The 19,320-nt window shown below is 41.9% G+C and overlaps 1 protein-coding gene across 5 annotated transcripts in view; it reads left to right on the plus strand.

Annotated features, from left to right (window-relative positions):
- PTPRR (protein tyrosine phosphatase receptor type R) overlaps positions 1-19,320 on the plus strand; it is a 201,012-nt gene that overhangs the window by 125,932 nt on the left and 55,760 nt on the right. The window lies entirely within an intron of this gene.

Here is a 19,320-nt window from a genome sequence, read left to right on the forward strand (position 1 = left end):
GCAGCTCCCATTAGTTGTGGTTCCTGGCCAATGGGAGGGGCAGCACGCAGAGCCCCCCATGGCCATACTTCTGCCTAGGAGCTGGAGGGAAATGCCAGCGCTTTTGGGAGCCACACAGATCCAGGGTAGGCAGGGAGCCTGCCTTAACCTCGCTGCATTGCCAACCGGAATTTTAATGGCCAGTCCGTAGTGCTGACCAGAACTGCCAGAATCCCTTTTCGACCAGGCGCTCAAGTCAAAAACTGGACACCTGGCAACCCTATCCGTAGTCCGAGTCAGCTGACACAGGGAAGCTGCGGGTGTTTGATTGCAGTGTAGACATACTCTCAGGTCATAATTCCAACCTTTTCTTTGCATCCTGCAAAGCCTTAGTGGGCACTGGAGTCAGAGGGCAACTAATGCCTTTGGGTCTCCAAACTGGCTAAAACAAAAGCTCAGAGAACCGCCCCATCGACTCTGAAACCTCTCTACCCCAAATAGACCATGGCACGGGGGCAGTGCCATGGCATGGGGGTTGCAACATGGAAGCACCATGTAGGGTATGCCTAGTGCCTTGGTTTTCTTTAGTTTGGCCTTGCACTGCTCTCTGCCATTACCTTGTTCTCCCTCTTTTTTGACTGTTGATTCACTGGCTGCGTATTATTCAAATCCCAGTTTGTGCACTCTCTAGGGCAGGTACTGTCTTCATGGTGTACGAGAGGGCCCTAATCTCTGTCTGGGTTCATTAGTCATGACTGCAGTATAACTAACCAACATCATCCAGCCAGGAAAGCTTGTTCTGCCCCCTCTCCCTTGACATCACTCATCAAATGGGTGACCTCACTGCCATATTTGGCAGCCAGGGGGGAATCTGTGACTCCACCTCTTGAGGAGGGGATAGAGGCTGGGCAATCGCAGAGAAGCACTATGACTTCTGCCTGCAGGGTTCCCCACTCACACAGATGTACCACTCTATATAAAGCTGCTGGGGAATTTGTCGATAAATTGTGTTTTGCCAAAAAAATGCCAATTCATCAAAACCAAAATACCTCATGAAACAGGGTTGGTTTTGGCAGATCTCCCAACTCAGAAGGCGGGGAGCAAAGCTTTGAAATTGGTAACATGGGACATTGTGACATTTTCAAACTAGAAAGATGCAGTTTTTTGAGTCAAAGTGACTTTTCGTTTCAAACTTTTAGTAAATTTAGACCAAAAAGGGGGGAAAAAAACCCAACTGAAATCAAAATGAAACATTCTGAAATTGAAAAGTTTCCATTGATTGGAACCTTTTATTTCTTTATTTGGTTGGTTGGTTGGATTTTTGGTTTCTTGACTTTTTGTCAAGATCTGGGACAGGCAAAATTTTAGAAATCTCAAAAATTCTCACTTGATGGGAAAACCTTTTCCTACCCAGCCCTAACTGGGTGTCCCAGCTGCACTACAGAGCTGTGCCAGGTCAGGATTTTGCTCTCTAAGCTCTCCTCTTTTAACAAGGATGGAGATGTTTGATACAGAAGCAAACACTGTTCACAGTTACCACTATTGATGTATCACTGAAACAATTCTGTGGTTTGTCCAGCTTCTTAAAATATATTTTGTTTATGGATAATTCAGTAGATTCTTTGCATATTTTTTACTGCCTCTTTCTCCAGCAAGAATCTTGCTTACCATTTTATATAATAAAGAGTTTTCCCAATAGGCTATGCAGCTAACATTTGCATTTATCAGAGGTATTTAATGTCTCTAATAAAATATATGCCACACATACTCTGGGACTGTAATACCATGATTAAGGCAGTTGAGAAGAAGCATGATTGTCTTCCTGATACCATTGTGATCCCAAATCATCGGTCCATCTGTAGCAGTAGTGGTAAAATAGGGAAGAGAGACAAAATACTTGCATGACTTTAATTTTTGGGGGGGAGAATAAGGCTTTATTTCCTGCTAACAGAATTTATCAAAATCACATCAAACCTCAGCCTTCATTACCAACTATATATCCTGAAACTACCATTGTTTGTTTATTAGGAATCCTTTGTAACAGAGCTCACTTTAAAGAAAAATCAAAACTTGTGTGATATAAGAGTTACTTACATCTGAACTACAGGTCTTGTGCTACAGTGATCACTCAGTGTCAGTCAAGTTGTTGGATGATGGGAGAGTGACATCTAGAGGAGGGAGAAAAGATTGCAATGTATCTTGGGTTTCATTCCTGAGTAGGATGAAAAGATTGGTTCCGTTGGAAAGATGGGCACGTTTCTTTCTGCAGCCCTTTCAGTTGCCTGGCTTTGGGTTCTTGTCCTGGATCACTTTTAGCTGAAGGTTTTCAAGTGTCCCTTTAAGCAGCTCCCTGTTTCACTGAAGTGGATCTGGAAACACTCATTCAGCAGAATGTTAGCTAAAGCATTCCATTTCAACGTTTGTTCTGGTTTTGAGGAAAGGCAGCATGGCAATGCTATCATGACCATAACAGGCACTGTAACTCAATAGGTGAATTCTCTTCTCCAGTATTAATAAAAAAAGGTCTTTCCATATTTGGCAGATGGTAAATGTTTGCCCCATGGAAGAGCTGGTGGTTAAAGATATACATGAATGACATAGAGATGATAGACTGGCTATGTCTAAGCTATGTTTCTTGATCCCTTTTTTCATTCTGGTTATTTAGTGATTCTTGGCAAGGAAGGTGAAGGGCCTTCTTCAAGGCCTTCTGGAATCTTGTAAATTATTCAGCAGAGGGTTGTTGAAAATTGATGTTTGCTGGCATTCCCCTGTTTCCCTAAGTGACAAAGGCCTATTATATTGGCAGCATGCCTGGTCCCATTACTGACCCAACAAGCAGGAGAACTAATGTTCTCCAATAAATGTCTCCTGTGAGGCACTGCAATAGTTCCTGGGGGCTTACACTTTCTCTTCTGTCATCTTGCATGCTGCATGATCATTTATTTTTCTATTTAAACTCTTATGAGTTGGCCTGCAAACCAATATTTTTCCAATGAAAGGGTCAAGCCTAATTTTGATCTGCACTGGTCCAGAGTTAATCTGATTTACACACTGTAACCAAAATCAGAATCTGATGGATAGTGATTTGGCATTTTAAATTGTAGTCTGACTAGTAAAACACTTCTTCTTTTCACGTCCTAGTCACAAACTAGATGTTTTTCCAGAACCATGCACAATGGCTCTTTCCATTGCTGCAGCGAGATCCTCCTTTGTACAGCTCTGCCCAGGAGTCAGCAAATGAGCAGATGCTCCACAGTGTACACTTCACCGCACTTGCATGCATTTGTGCATTCAGTAAAGCACTGAAAACCCTATTAGAGCTATTAACAAGTTAAACACAAAAGTGCTGGGTGTCCATTACAAAAGGAGCAAAGGAGATAAGTTACTACACCAGCAAATCATGCATATGATTTACTAGTGGAATTACTCCTTTATCCATCTATTATTAGACCAGCCATACTGGGTCATACCAATGATCCACCTAGCCCATTATCCTATCTTCTGACAGCAGTTAATGCCAGGTGCTTCAGAGGGAATGAACAGAACAGGGCATCCCCTTTTGTCCACTCCCAGCTTCTGGCAGCCAGTGACTCGCAAAGCATGAGGTGCATCCCTAACCATCTTGTCTAATAGCCATTGATGGACCTAGCTCCATGAACTTATCTAATTCTTTTTTTGAACCCATTTATAGTTTTCATCTTCATGACATCCCTGGCAGTGAATTCCACAGATTGACTGTGAGTGGTGTATAGATGTGCTTCCTTTTGTTTGTTTTAAGCCTGCTGCCTATTAATTTCATTGGGTGACTACTTGTTTGTGCATTATGTGAAGAGGTAAATAACAGTTCCTTATTCACTTTCTCCATAGCATTTATGATTTTATAGACCTCTATCATATCACACCCTCCCCTGCCTCCCCCCATCGTCTCTTTTCCAAGCTGATCAGTCCCAGTCTTTCTAATCCCCCCTTATATGGAAGCTGTTCCATACCCCTAATAATTTTTGTTGCCATTCTCTGTACTTTTTCCAATTCTAAAATATCTTTTTTGAGATTTGGTGAAGAACACTGCATGCAGTATTCAAGATATGGGCATACCGTGAATTCACATAGTGGCATTATGATATTTTCTGTCTTTTTATCTATCCCTTTCCTAATGGTTCCTAACATTCTGTTAGCTTTCTTTACTGCTGCTGCCGCTGCGTACATGTTTTCAGAGAACTATCCATGAGGAGTCTAAATTAGCTGTTACCAGACTACAATGGTAACAGCTAATTTAGACTCCATCATTTTGTATGTATAGTTGGGATTGTGTTTTCCCATGTGCATTACTTTGCATTTATCAACACTGAATTTCATCTGCTGTTTTTTGGTCCAGTGACCCAAGTTGTGTGAGATCTCTTTGTAACTCTCTACAGTCTTTTTTGGACTTAATTATCTTGAGTAATTTTATATTGTCTGCAAATTTTGCCACATCACTGTTTATCCCTTTTTGGAGATAATTTTATGAATATGTTGAACAGCACTGGTCCCAGTACAGATCCCTGGGGGACACCACTATTTACCTCTCTCCATTGTGAAAACTGATAATTTATTCCTACCCTTTTTTCCCCTGACTTTTAACCGGTTACTGATCCATGAGCGGACCTTCCCTATTATCCCATGACTACTTACTTTGCTTAAGAGCCTTTGGTGAGGAACCTTGTCAAGGGCTTTCTGAAAGTCCAAGTACACTATACCCACTAGATCACCCTTGCCCACAAGTTTGTGGACCCCCCTCAAAGAATTCTAGTGGATTGGTGAAGCATGATTTCCCTTTACAAAAGCTGTGCTGACTCTTTCCCAGCAAATCATGTTCATCTATGTGTCTGATAATTCTGTTTTTACTATAGTTCCAATCAGCCCAAAGAAAGCTCAAGAATGGTGAGGAAACTGAGGCAAGGCACTAGGCGTAGGTGTTTTTTATTGTTTTATCTAGATCTGTATATTTTTGTGCTAGCTAAAGTAAAGAGTGATTAAGTTTACAAACCTCTATACAGCCTCTGTGTCCATTTGCTTCACTAATATGTGTCCCTGAAAAGAGAACTGTAAACCTAGAGTTCCCACAAGATTGGGACTCTGGTAAAGGGTGTGCTTAAGTCATTGGGAAGTCTGGGAGGATCAGCACTGGTACTAGGGACCTCAGGCCACAGGGCCCCATTTCTATGAAGAGGTAACAGACAGTGTTCTTGTGCATAGGAAATGTGCCAGAGAGGCCAAGGGGAGAGACAGGACAGCAGCCTACTCAGACTAAATGCTTATGGGCCCAGTGTGTGAGTCCCAGACACAGCACTCTGGTGAGTGTCCAGCCCAGGGGAGCTCCATTAGGGCTAGGTGTTACAGCCTTCGTGATTTAGAGCATAAACTGGTGGGGTTAGTAAAAAATTTTCCCTGGGGGGCAAGTTATTCCATAACTGCCCACTGCAGGGGGGTTTTTTGCACCTTCCCTCTGAAATATCTGGTACTTATTGCAGTCAGAGAGAGGCTACTGGACTAGATGGACCACTCGTCTGATCTGCTATGGCAATCCCTGTGTTAATTTTGACAGATCTGCTCCTTTTCAGTTACTTTACATAGGTACAAAAATGAAATTACAGTATCTGACCACCCTTATTCATTATCTCTCCCTTGGCAGCCATCTTGTGGGAGATAAGCATTAGTTGTACAACCTGGTGCTTGTTTTACATATAGTCCTGGCAGGTATTCTGGAACTTGAGGAACAATCTCCTTTCAAAGGAAACAATACATTAGTGATACTGTATATCAAATTGACCTTATATATTAACTAATAACTATTGTGACCCAGTAGTTAGAAACACTTAAGGGAGGGCAAAAAAATTGATGCTCTTGTTTACTACATTAATATAATAAAAGTCAAATAAGAAAGTATCACTATTTGAGAAAATCTCCGTTTAATAAAACAAGAAGTGTTATCCAGCAATTCTCTCTCGTCCTGTTCTGATTTTTGAATTAGAACTTAGTTGGTGCTGTAGATATAATTATTCTATTACATAATCTCATTATGACTAAAGATGTTGCTGAGATTTTCTGCCATTAAATGAAATATTCTATTGTGAGTAATCACGTAAAGCAATACTTTGTGGGTAGTACCTTGCAGTTGGAATATTGTAAACATGCCAATGTTTGTAGTTTCTGACATATGTATGAGAACTTAATATATTTACAGGAAGGGGCCTTGAATTTCCTGGCCAAAATATACTTGCTTTGCATAGATTTGGAGGATAAATTTACTCTATTGTGTTGAGATGAATATGCTTTTGGCATTCTTAATTTAACTGTCAGGGATTGTTTCCAGGAAAATGTCGATGTAAAAGCAGAACTATATGGCAACCCAAAAGAATTAGCTGGAGAACATGTTTGAAGAGATATAGAAATGACACCTTGCCCTGTCAAAAGAAATTAGAGAAGCAGCAAGGACTAGTAAACTGAGTTTGAGATGGGAGCCAGAAAATCCTGATTTCCAATCCCATCTCTGCTATTGATTCACTGCATAGACTTAGACAAGCCACATAAACGCTCTATTTCCATGTTCCTATCTGTAGGCATACCTACCTCACAGGAGTATTGCAAGAATTAAAATAAGAATAATAATCTAAAGACCATTGGAAAGACTCCCATGACTTTCAGGGGACTTTGGATCGTGCTCTAGCTGAGTACAGGGCCTTCAGTCTGGCCAAGGAAGAGCTGTGCGGATCCCCTAACCTTTGGCCTCAGGCTGAAGAGAAAATTCTGTCCACTCCAAACCCTTTTGCAAAGCCTGTTTACTTGGACTTTATGGAAAGGACAAGAATTTGAATGAGTCTGAACTGCCCCATTTATCTCAATGGGACATCAACTCAGATGCCAACCTAAGGATGACCATTTAAATGTCAATTTTTACTGTTTCTCTGCTGATTATTTCAGTAGAGGCATCCAGCATATGTGGAGTGTTTTCACTGTGGTTGAAGTGATCTGAAACAGTATTGAGAGATGTAAATAACTGGAAGGTCTGTTGGATAGTTGATTTAGGTCAGTTCTTTATATAAGATTCTGAAATGGAAGAGAGAAGATCTAGATGATTGGAAATTCCTTGGGAGGAAATCCTTAGTGAAGAACAAAAGATTTCATGGAAGTGGGGAAGGATTTTTTTTTTTTGTTTTGGAAGAGTAATCTATTTGTCTAGATATTTATATCCTCCTGCCCCTTTTCATAGTATTTAAATTATATAGATTTTTAGAATAGTTATTATAGAACCCTGATGGCTTCATCTATATGGATGGCTGATGGCTGCATTCTATGGACTATTCCATGAGGGGTGGATCCATTGTTTGCGATGACATCTACCTATCATCATCTAGGTCTTTAGACCACATCCAACACCTGAGTGCCTCATGGACTTTCTCCCTTTGTCTTGAATGCTTCTTGCCAGATTGGTCCAAACTCAGCTAGAATAGATGGTTCACTTCCCCTCCCTAACTCTGGTGTTCCTTAGGCAGGTGGTACTATCCCAGATTTCCTCCATCTTTCCTGCAAAGTAGGAAATTTTTGTAGCTGGTGACATTTGTTTCTGGGACCAGACAATCCAGGCAAATTAGCCCACCAAATATTCAGTACAGTTTCACTGATTGCAACTTCAGATTCTCTTGAAAGAAGAGAAGTAAGTGTTCAGTCTAGCTGCAAGACACAAATGCCTGTGCTAGAATTTGTATTTTCCTTTTTACACTTTCTTAGCCAGGAATTTTTAACATACTTTTACTGTATTGCTAGATCTCTTATCTTGCGTTTATTCTTGTTACTGTAGTTGCTACTGGTTTTAGCTTGTACACAGGAAACTGCAGTGCCAATCAATTTAGTTCCCAAGGTGACAGGAAACCTATTTGGTCGGATGTTGATTGTGCTTGTCTTTACTGCTCCACCCATCACATTTTCTTCCTTTTTGGCTGAAGTTAAGACAAATTAATCATTGGCCACCATCTGGCAGACAGTTTTGGTGGTTTGTCAATTAATTGTCAAGCTGACCTGTTTAAAAGTAATAAGTAGTATAACAAACTGAGGGGCAGTATCAGTGGTAGGACTAAAACCTTTCTAGAGGCCTAGAATCATGCACTGATTTCTGACAGAATGAGTGATATGGGTAATTATGAGTAATTTATAGCCTTGTCAACGGGAGAGAAATTTGGCTTTCTAACCACTGTTTGGTTCCAGTAGCATGCCTGCACACCCATCACACCCACAGGGGAAAGTGATTTCGGTGAGACACAGATGCTCATTTGGAAAAAGACTTGCTTCCAGTAAGGCTAACCACTGTGTGATCCTCCACCATGCATTCTCCATTGGTGCAGCACCAGTGCTAATGGGATCGCTGACATAACAGCTCCAAATATGCCTATAGTGTTCCCATTACAATTCCACAGAGTGTACTGGTCGCTATTTAGATGTGCTATAAGCTTTACGTATACACCACTGCACTGCATGGGGGTCAAGCTGACAAAGCCACTTATCTGTACAAATCCACACACCATAGAGCGCAGCAGCATGCTATCCAGCAATCGTTTTTTTCAGAAATGACTTCAAGTTTGTCTTGCTTATATGGATAGCATGTCTCAGGCTGGGCTTCCTATGGGTGTGCTGCCAGCTGGCCTGAGGTGATTGTGTGGGCACTGGTGGCCATCTGGGAAGATGAGAAGATGGAGGACCAGCTGAACTTGGTCATTCAGAGCACTTTTTGTCTCCAAATGTGTGTCCAAGTGCCTATTCAGAATAGACATCACTTGAAGTAGCAAGCAATATCTTGGAAAGCAAAGATCATAAAGTCTAGTATAACAAATCCCGAAGCAATAACAGTAAATCCAGCTCCAGGCAGAATGTCACTCTCTGAGAAATTGGACCAAATCCACCCACCTTGCTTTTCCATGCATCCTGATATGAAACTGGGTAACATAGAGCCTCCCTGAAGTGGAGTGGTAAGGGACAAAGAGAATGAAAACAACTTCATCAACTGGGCAGGCCACAAGACTGAGGAGTAGGATTAGGGTAATCCTAAAATGCTGTCAGGATCTCTTTACTGGGTCCCAAGAATCAGAAGCAGCAACTGAGCAGGTTCAGGAGGAGGAAGAATCTGTGTTTGAGGGGGCTTCCACATCCGGTACATAGCTTTTTGTTGTACTGTTTACTAATGGGGTCAGATTTTTGCAGGCTTGTGGAAGAATTTTCCAGATTCTTATGAATGCTGCCATTAATGCATGTAGAAAGGCAGATATAGCCTTGCAACAGAACAGAGGTGTCCATCATTTCTCCTGCAGTGGTGTCCAGTTCAGTTTCTGTTAATTCCCTGTTCTCTCCATCCCACTTAGACCCAACCTTTGGCTGAATGGGCCACAACTCCTGGTAAAAGTGGAAGAGCCCAGCCCAGCAAGCAGAGTTGCTGGCTGAGCCAGGCCTCGTGGCCAAACACAAAATGGCAGGCAAGCAAAGAAAATAAAAAATCAAAGTGCCACAGAAACTGCTATGTGAAATGTCTACAAATTAGATCATTTTATTGCAAGAAACACGTATTGGACAATATAGACAAAGTATTTTACATTACGTTGTATCTGCCAGCCAAGATGCTAGCCTAAGGCACCCAATCCGTGTGCTTCTCTGTCTAACTGAAATCACAATTAATTCTGTCATTGTATTTAATGTGTATAAACAATCATAGATGCTAGTAAAGTGGCAGAGACCACGAGAGTACGGTAAATAATTACACTGTTGTCACACTCATTCACCTTGTGTTGTTTGATGTTACCCAGGGTACAATCTGACTGTTGAACAGCCATGTCCCCTCAGTTCTCCAACCTGAGGTGCTTTTTACACTGCTTTGCTGTAAGAGTTACCACTCTTGATCTCCTCACACAGCCTCCAGCATGTAAGTTAAACCCTATTATATTGTATGAGTACTGTAACCAGCCACTCATGAATTACACTGCAGAGTAACACCAGCAAATTCCCAGTCCCAGACTTGCCCCCGCAGAAATGTATGTCTTGTACAACCTAGCGCTCTCCTGAATAATTACAAGCTCATTAAAGCCCGTCATTTTATTAAAAGAAAATGATATGAACAAATCCTGTTATTCCAAATGGAGTTTCCCAAACACTTCAATCCAAACTCACAGATAAAACAATAAAACAAATTTATTCACTACAAAAGAGATTTTTAAGTGACTTCAAATAATGATGCATAAAAGTCAGAATTGGTCACAAGAAAATAAAAGTAAAACACAATTAATACCTAATTTAACAAACTAAGTGAATTCAAAGCAAAGGTCTCTCTCACCACATGTTTCAGCAGTCTTACTGGCTGAATTCCTTTCAGTCAAGATCCCTCCCCCAGGCCAAAGCTGTTTCCTTTGTTCTTCAGGTGTTGTGGGTGCTGTGGGTAGAGAGAAATGGAGGATACTTTGGGTCCTTTGCTTTCTCCTCTTTATAGCTCTTTCTCTTCTTTGAGAATAATCTCCAGCTGAGGTTCAGGAGACAGAAAGTCTGTTTAGATGAGAACCCCCAACTGTTTCTTTGTCAAGATGTATGTTTTCACCCACATCCTCTTTCCTGTCAAAGAATGGCCACTTAACCAGGTGATAGTGCATTTGATTTTGCTGCCACGTGGCTGAGGCGTTTGTTAGTCTTTTGTTTCTGGGGAACTTATTTGTGGCTGCTTCCCCCCAGACTTGGAACATATCTAGCAATGCCATACAGAGGAATCCTATCACTTTACATGCAACACATTTTACCAGGACAATAACGATCAGCAAATTATGAGTTTTCAAATGATACCTCACAAGGACATACTTTGTTCAAAATTTATCATAGTCCTGTAAAAGGGGTGAATATAGGGGTAAAGACTGTCACAGTTGAGGTAATATCTTTTATTGAACCAACTTCTGTTGGTGAGAGAGACACACTTTCAAGCCACACAGAGCTCTTCTTCGAGTCTTCACTGAGTTACGAATCAAATAACTCTCCCAACAGCAGCAGAGTTTCAGTCCCTTCCTCCAGGGATGGGTTTATTTTTCAAAACCAAAAAAGTCCATCACAAATCAAAACAGATTAGCCAGCTCCTGCTTCCTGGCCCCTCCTAAAATCTCTTCCTCATAGGGCTTCTGTCTTTGCCCACACATCTCCAGTCAGTCTTCTGCATAACCTGGAGCAACCGTATGCAGATCCTTCCCTCACTCTGGGTCCTCGGCAGGAGTTTTTCTGCACCCTATAGGTGACTTCTCCTACTTATGTTGCCTGTTGGCCTTTTTTTCGAAGGACCAAGTGGCATGAACACTGTCACCTGATCCTTGACCTCAGTCCCTTCACCTGACAGGCAATTAGTGGCAATTAGTCACAAGTAGTACTAAGCCCAGATTCCTTAAAGGGCCATCTCTCCATTTGATAACACAATACAGGGTAGCATTGGCAGCAAATGTGCAGATTCTGTTATTTGTTGTGGTTGTCTTTGCAGTTCAGAATGTTTTGGTTTTTAGCTTTATATTTTCAGTTAATCTGTAAACATCTGGGCTAAGGTTCCTTTCTCTCCTGTCCAGTTGTAGTGAATTTTGTACCTGTTGTCAGTGCCTTTGTGATGCAATGGTTATGCAAGTATCAATAAACGACATCAAACCTATCACTTGGAAGGCAGTTAATTAATCAAAGATAAAGCCAAACCCACCTTCCTTAAAAAGTAATCCCACCCTGTGACAACCTATTTCCCAACTCTAGTTGTGATGGGGTCAAAATCTTGTGAGAGTGGCTCATCTCATGAAATTCCATCCTGATATGGTAGCTCATTTGTCATAATTTTGCCATGTGGGGCCAAATACAACAAGGACAGTTTGTATGATTTTTGGTGCCATCAAAGCCAAAGCTGAACTCTAGCCCTGATTTGACTTTGAACCTGAGCCAAACTTGAACACCACCTCCTTAGCCAATTTGTAATTATTTCCATTTTATATCTGGGGAATCACATGAAGTGATTAAGTGACTACCCCAAGATGACACTGAAGTCATTGTCAGAGCTGGGTACAGAACCTAGGTCTCTGGGTTCTGAGCTTTACCACTAGACCATGCTATGTCTAAGAGCAATAAAGAGAGGTGAACGTTAAACGTCACTCTGTGGTTAGAGTACACTGACTGGGATCATCTCTGAGAAGCTGTACGTTTTGTTAATATTATCTAGTTACACTTTCTCCCCAGGACACGGAATGTCTTTATTTGTCTTAAGCAATACATTGTTGAGGCTTAATAAATAGTAATAGTATTAATAATTAATTAGTGGTCATTTTAATGTTATTATATTAGCCCTCAGGATAACACCACAACTTGACATCAGGGGCAAAACAGGAAAAAAATCTGAAACAACTTAAAGTGGTCCCTAAACATGTGGCTAGCCATCAAAAGGGCAAGTTTTGTATATAATCACCACACCCCAAAATGTCATTAACTTTAAAAATTCTTAAGTGAACTTCCTCACAGGAATGCTGTCTGGCCAATGACAATTCCTGAGAGAGCTGCACAGCCAATGGGAGATTATGGTGCTGTCTGGCATTGGCTGAGGGGCCGCACCTCCACAGGGTTGGAGCTCTCTATTCCCATAGCTCCCCTGATATCTGTGGGTGTGATGGCTGCATCTCCTACATCCACTAAGACCCCACAGACCCCTAATGCATTTGTAGCAAACAGATCATTTCCTGGGCTCTATGTTCCTCTCCCCGGACTTGGCAGTGGGACACAACAATGTAGTCTTAGGGATGTAGGGGGAAAAAAACAGAAGCAGAGCTACAATACTTCACACAAGGGCTAATAAACATATGATGTTGTCATAGTCTCCTCTCACTGTAGACCTATACATCCCTATTGACTTCAGATGATTTGCACAGGTAACTGAGAGCAGAATTTGGCCCACTGGACACATATTGCTGAACAGAACTGAAGGAAACAGTGGCTGGATAAACAGAGGATTTAAAGATACTGTGAAAAAACTAAAAGCTGGGTTTGAAATTATCCCCCAAATGACTCTCCAGTCTGTACCTTCATGTAATTTAATAATTTATTTAAGCTTCTTAATGTTGATCGTATTATTACTAAAGTAGGTAACGTGAACACTCTTTGTTGTGATTATTCCAGTCTAAGATATCCATGAAACATGAAAAGAAATTTGTACCAAGTAGTTAAGAGAGAGTGCCAGGGACAGGCAGAGCACAATAAAGCTTCACCCTATCCCATGCTCCCTACTCAGGGGCCAACCAGAAGTGCAGTCCCTCAGTGAGACTTTGGAGTCTAAGTGTCCAAGTCACTTTTGAAAAGGGGACTTAGACGGTTCAGTCTTAGTAACTTGCAATACTGAATGGAGTAACGCCTCAATACCTTTACAAATCTGAGATGACTAGTCTTGTCTATGGATGATGCAGCTTTTTTAAACAATGGCCTGGGTTTGAAGGCTCAATATTTTTCAGGAACTGCTATTATTCAGTAATTTGTTCAAAGGGCACTAACAATTCATTTGTCTGTGTTTAGAAATCCTCTATGTGACACTTGCAGTTGTTTAACGATATGAAGACCAAGTCAAATAAACACGGAAGGAATGTGCTTTTTTATTATCTTAAGGTTGACAGGGTGTTGTAAGCACCTCTTTTCAAGATGTTCCTTCCTGTCTTTTCCTAATGGCAGTCCTACCAGGAAAGAACTCATTACACTGATTATTCTTCAAGCAACAATAAAATATAATTTTCTCTTACTAATACTGTATGCATAGCACCAGCTGCCCAATTAAATAGACAATGCTTCTGACAGTGCTTTTTTCAAGTGTACTGGATCTGGCTGAACTTCTTAGGGACATCAATGCATGACGAGGTTATATTTCTTAGCTTGGATTGGAAGGATATAGATTCTACAGCTGAGCAATATGGGCATGTCCAATTATAAATTCCTAGTACCGTTTGAAAGTAGAGATTGTGCTTTAAGGTGTTGTCCTTTAGCTAAGGCATTAATGTTAAATACTCGAAGCCAAATTTGTCTCTGGTGTAACTTAATTGACATAAAGACTCATTTCTGCTGGGATGCCTGCAAGAAAGCAGCTGTTTTGTACAGAAGTCTGGATAGCTTATAACGTTTATTTGTTTACTTTAGAGCAGGTTGAAAACTGGTTTTCTATGGAAAATTGGGTTTTCATTTAAATAACATTTTTCATTAAAAGTGTCTGCTTTTCATGGAAAATTTGGACTTTTCATTGAAAAGCCAATACTCAAAAACTGTAAAATTTCAATTCAGCAATGCTGCTATGGTGCCTCATGGAAGTTGTAGTTCATGGCTCAGTTCATGGGCCCCATTGTCTCCTATGGCCTCCATTCCCTCTGCTGGACTACATCTCCCTTTATGCACTGCACCCAGGAACTACAATGATGCACCATAGTGCTCATCAAGAGAGGAGTGGGCGGTGCATCATGGGAGATGTAGTCTGCTTTGAGAGACAAACCCACAGAAAAGGATGGGGCATGAAGCACATGAACTACAATTCCTATGAGGCACCACAGTGACATTTCCTAATCAAAAGCTTTTGGGGTTTGATTTTTCACAAAAAAATCTATGAAAAATGTAGATGAAACTGAAATTTTCCATTTTCAGCTAAAATTTTCCGCAGGGAGGAGGGCGGGCAGAAATATTTTTGCAACCAGATATTGTCCATTTAAAAAAATTATTTGCTTATTATAGCTTATCTATATAGACCGCATGATCTTATTCCTATCCTCCTCTTCCCTCCCCTTTCCCTACCTTCACCGTCCTCTTTATTATATTCATTGCATCTTGTTTCAAATTAGATTTGTAAGCTCTTTGGAGCAAGGACTCTGTCCTTTTGTGTGTTTATGCAGTGGGTCTTCTAATCTTCAGGTGAATGCTACTGCAATAAAAATAATAGTAATAATTAATAATACACTTGACTGTTTGCACTTAGTATCTCATTGTCTGAAGCAAATTAACCATAAATTAATAAACATTGATGCAGCAGTTTGAAACACCACCAAATAAATAAGTGCAAAGAATTATGATCTTGGTTTTAACTCTGAATATTGTAACAAGCTTTCATCCATACTAAACACCATATATAGGCATAAATAGCAATTAGATCTTTGGAACACTATTAAAATTTCATCTCCAAGTGAGGTTTGCATGATAAAATGCAATTTGATTGTAGAAATAATCTGCAGGAAAAGATGGGAGACTGTCTAAGCTGTGCATTTTGAAAAGTCAGTTCCCGTAGCTGTACAGTGCAGCCTTATCGAGAGCAGAACAGGAGTGAATTGGCAGTACATTAGAAAGCATGATTAAAAGAGGGAAAGCTGAAACTACTCTCATGTCAGCTGTTTTCCTCCACAGGATATTGAGTTATTCCTGTCCTAACCTGATACTGATTGCTTAAAACTTGGTCCAGAATACTTGTCAAAACTGTTTCCTTTGTTCGTTTTGACATGCGGAGGTTGGAGTACATTTTAAAATGGTTTGGAGTGTTGGCTTTAGTGCTGGAGTTATTGGCCTGCTGTCACTCACACCACTGGAAGCAAGAACAGGCATTGTGGTTGGTACGTAGGATGTATTTACTGAACACTCATTTAACACTTACACCTTGAAGTACTGGTTAGTTTCTACAGACTAAGTGGGAGCTGTTAGGAAGTGTGGGGGCTGCCGTGGGAGACCTGAGGGTTTCTAGTCACCAGGAAGTTGAGGTGGGTTGGAAGTCTTGCCTAGAATGAGTCACACCTCTCCTCTTCTGGGATCCCCCTTCTCCTTTTGGTATGGGCACGGCCTCCTCTTGTTGCCACTTCCTGACCCCTTCCTTCAGCTGGGAGGCAGGAAGCATAAACTATTCCAAAAGATGAAAAAGAACCAGTAATGAAACACTAGGAGTTGGGAGGAGCTTCATCTGATAGAGGAAGCAGGAATAGGAACAGCAGAATTCCTGTGAGGAGGAACAAAAGCGGAATATATCCATCTCCAGTGCCTCAGTTTAGAATGTTGTATCCTGGGGGGGGGGGCAGCAGTTTTAGGAAGAAATCACTTGAGATGCAGAGAGCTGTAGACCTTAAAAAGTAGCAATTTATTGCCACACACTGAACTAACCAACAACCAGCCAAAACCGGCTGGGCTACCCCCTAATAATCTAACTCAGTTGCTATAGCAACAACAAGATTCTATTACTATGACAACCAAATACACAACATATTTCTCCCCCCTTAATGAGAACATTCCCTAAATTAAACAAACACTAAACCCTGGGGATTATTTTGCCCCATAACCGTAGGCTCGCCCAAGCTAAAGATCCAGCTGTTGAGGAGACCTTCTGTCTCTAGGTGGATTACGGTGGACTTCTGGTGTTGGTGCACCTGAAAGTATCTTGGGTGCAAGCCTGACAATGGGCTTAGGGTTCGTAGTGTGAACATGTGAGCATGTGGTATCAGCTCATTCAGGGAAGGGGTGTATCTCTGCCGCAGGCAGTAATGGAGGGGGAAAGTCAGGAACAGGTGATTGTTGATTCGGTGTCTCACCGGAAGTGGTGAAGTCAGGCAACTCAACTGAAGATGTGTCCTGGGGACTAGTATGACCTGGCAACAGTTGATCTATATGTTGCAGCCACGTGAGATCCTCGGCAGTCCGGACAATGTAGGAAACAGGACTTGTTTGAGCGATGACAGTGGCAGGGACCCATTTAGCTCAAGAAGCATAATTCCAAGACAAAACTGGCTGTTCAGGGCTAAAGGTTCAGTCTTTTGCTCTGGGTGCACGCCTGATGACTTGATGTTGTTGCTGACATTGCACAATTTATCAGGGTTCAGAAGGTTTCAGCAGATCAAAGCAAGTGCGCAGCGGTCGTCCCATCATTAGAAAGGCTGGGGATGCCTTGGTCGTAACATGAGGTCTGTTTCTGTAGGATAGTAAGAAGGTGTCCAGACGCTTTTGAATGGATAATTGTCCCCTTGCCGATTTCAAAACTTCTTTCATTGTCTTCACAAATCTTTCAGCTAATCCATTGGTGGATGGATGATTTGGTGCTGAAGTGATGTGGTGTATCCCATTTGCCTTCATAAAATTTCCAAACTCCTGAGAGACGAACTGCGGTCCGTTGTCGCGCACAAGTTGTTCTGGTAGACCGATATGACTAAAGAGTCCCCATAGTTTTTGGATAGTACTCTCTGCAGTAGTGGACTGCATTATAGAGACTTCTGGCCATTTAGAATGGGCATCTACCATCACCAAGAACAGGCTTCCTTCTAGTGGGCCAGCAACGTCAACGTGAGTACGCTGCCACGGGTTTTCAGGATTTAGGGGTGCCCACTGGGGTGCATTCCTCACACCCTGACATGACATACGAGCTCTTGCCTTCTCTTTGATAGCACTGTCCAATCCCGGCCACCAAAAATGGCTTCATGCAATTTCCTTCATGTGCACTATTCCACGGTGACCGGAATGTAGCTGTTCTAACATCTGTGATCTCAGTGGTGGTGGGATAATGACATGTCTTCCCCACAACAAACAACCAGAATGGACCAATAACTCCATTCTCTTGGACATGTAGGTAACAAGATTGGGTGAGACCAGAGAGGTTCTTCAAAATGTTCCATGCATCACCAGGTCCGTAACTTGGGACAATACTGGGTCAACGCGAATTGCCTTCTTTACCTGAGTTGGGGTGATGGGTGTATTCTCTACCTGTTCAAAGTAAAAATTTTCCTTCTGGGCAATATCTCAACGTTTGACTGGCAAAGGCAGCCTTCAGAAACCATCTGCATTGCCATGCAGAGTGGATTTCCAATACTGAATTTCATTTGTGTGTGCGGAAAGCAACAATGCCCATCGTTGCATACAACTAGCTGCTAATGGGGGAATGTCTGTGTGTGGTCCAAAAATTGAAGTCATAGGTCGACGGTCTGTGAGAAGTTCTAAACTTCCATCCGAACAGGTACTGATGAAACTTCCAAAGTCTGAAAACTATACCCAATGCCTCACATTCAATTTGGGCATAGTTAGTTTCTGCTTTGCCTACGGTGCATGAAGCAAAAACAATAGGTCACTCTTCTCCCAAAGGCATAATGTGTGACACGACTGCTCCCACTCCATAAGGGGAGGCATTGCAGGCCAACTGTAGAGGTAAGGATGGATCAAAGTGCGTCAGAACTCCCAAGTTTATCAGTGCACCCTTAGCTTTGTTAAATGCAACATCACAGGCTTCAGTCCACTTCCGGGAGTTCATGAAGTGGTTTTAACAGTGTGGCTAACTGAAAGATGAACTTTCCATAATAATTCAATGGTCCTAGAAATGAGCAAAGCTGGCTAACATTTTGAGGAGGTGGAGCCTCCACAATAGCCTTAACTTTTGGAAGGGCCTTACGAAGACCCATAGTATCAATGATGTGTCCCAAATATTCAGCAGAGGGCTGGAAGAATTCACACTTGTCTTTGTGGACTCGTAAGCCATACTCTTTCAGTCTTTGTAGGGTAGCCTCTAAATTCTTTAGGTGATTCTCCTCATTCCTTCCAGTGACGAGGATGTTGTCCAGATAGCACTGGACTCCTGGCAAGCCACACAAGATCTGGTCCATAGCCCTCTGGAACAAGGCGGGAGCAGATGTTATTCCGAAGAGTAGGTGACAGTATCGATAAAGCCCTTTATATGTCACAATAGTCAACTGCTCTTGGGACTTTTCATCAACATGCATCTGTAAATATGCTTGACTCAGATCAATCTTACTGAACTTTTGTCCCCCAGCCAGGCTTGCGAAGAGGTCATCGATGAGGGGGTGCAGGTGTTGCTCTGCACACAACACCGGATTGACCGTGACTTTAAAATCTCCACAAATCCGGAGGGAGCCATCTTTCTTCACTATTGGAATGACTGGAGTTTCCCATGGGCTATGGGTAACTGGTATTAGAACTCCATTTGTGACCAGGCACTCCAGGTCCACTTCAACCTCTGGCCTGAGGGCATATGGCACAGTTCTAGTTTTCAGATATTTTGATTGACTGCTAGGTTTAACGTTCAATGTCACAGTGATTCCCTTCATACTTTCCAGATCCTCTCCAAAAATAGCAGCATGTTTCCTTAGTACAGCGGTCAGACCAGTTTCGTCTTTAGTCATTCGGTGCACGTCTGCCCCGTTCAGCTGAATCTTCCTCAACCAAGATCTACCCATTAAGGCTGGGTAACTGCCTTTCACCACAAACAGTGGCAATTTAGCAGCCTGTTCATTGAGCTCCACCTTAACATCAGTAGTGCCCAACATGGGCACAGCT

The sequence above is a fragment of the Lepidochelys olivacea genome (assembly GCF_965140295.1).
Source record: "Lepidochelys olivacea isolate rLepOli2 genome assembly, chromosome: 1".
NCBI classification, from domain to species: domain Eukaryota; kingdom Metazoa; phylum Chordata; order Testudines; family Cheloniidae; genus Lepidochelys; species Lepidochelys olivacea.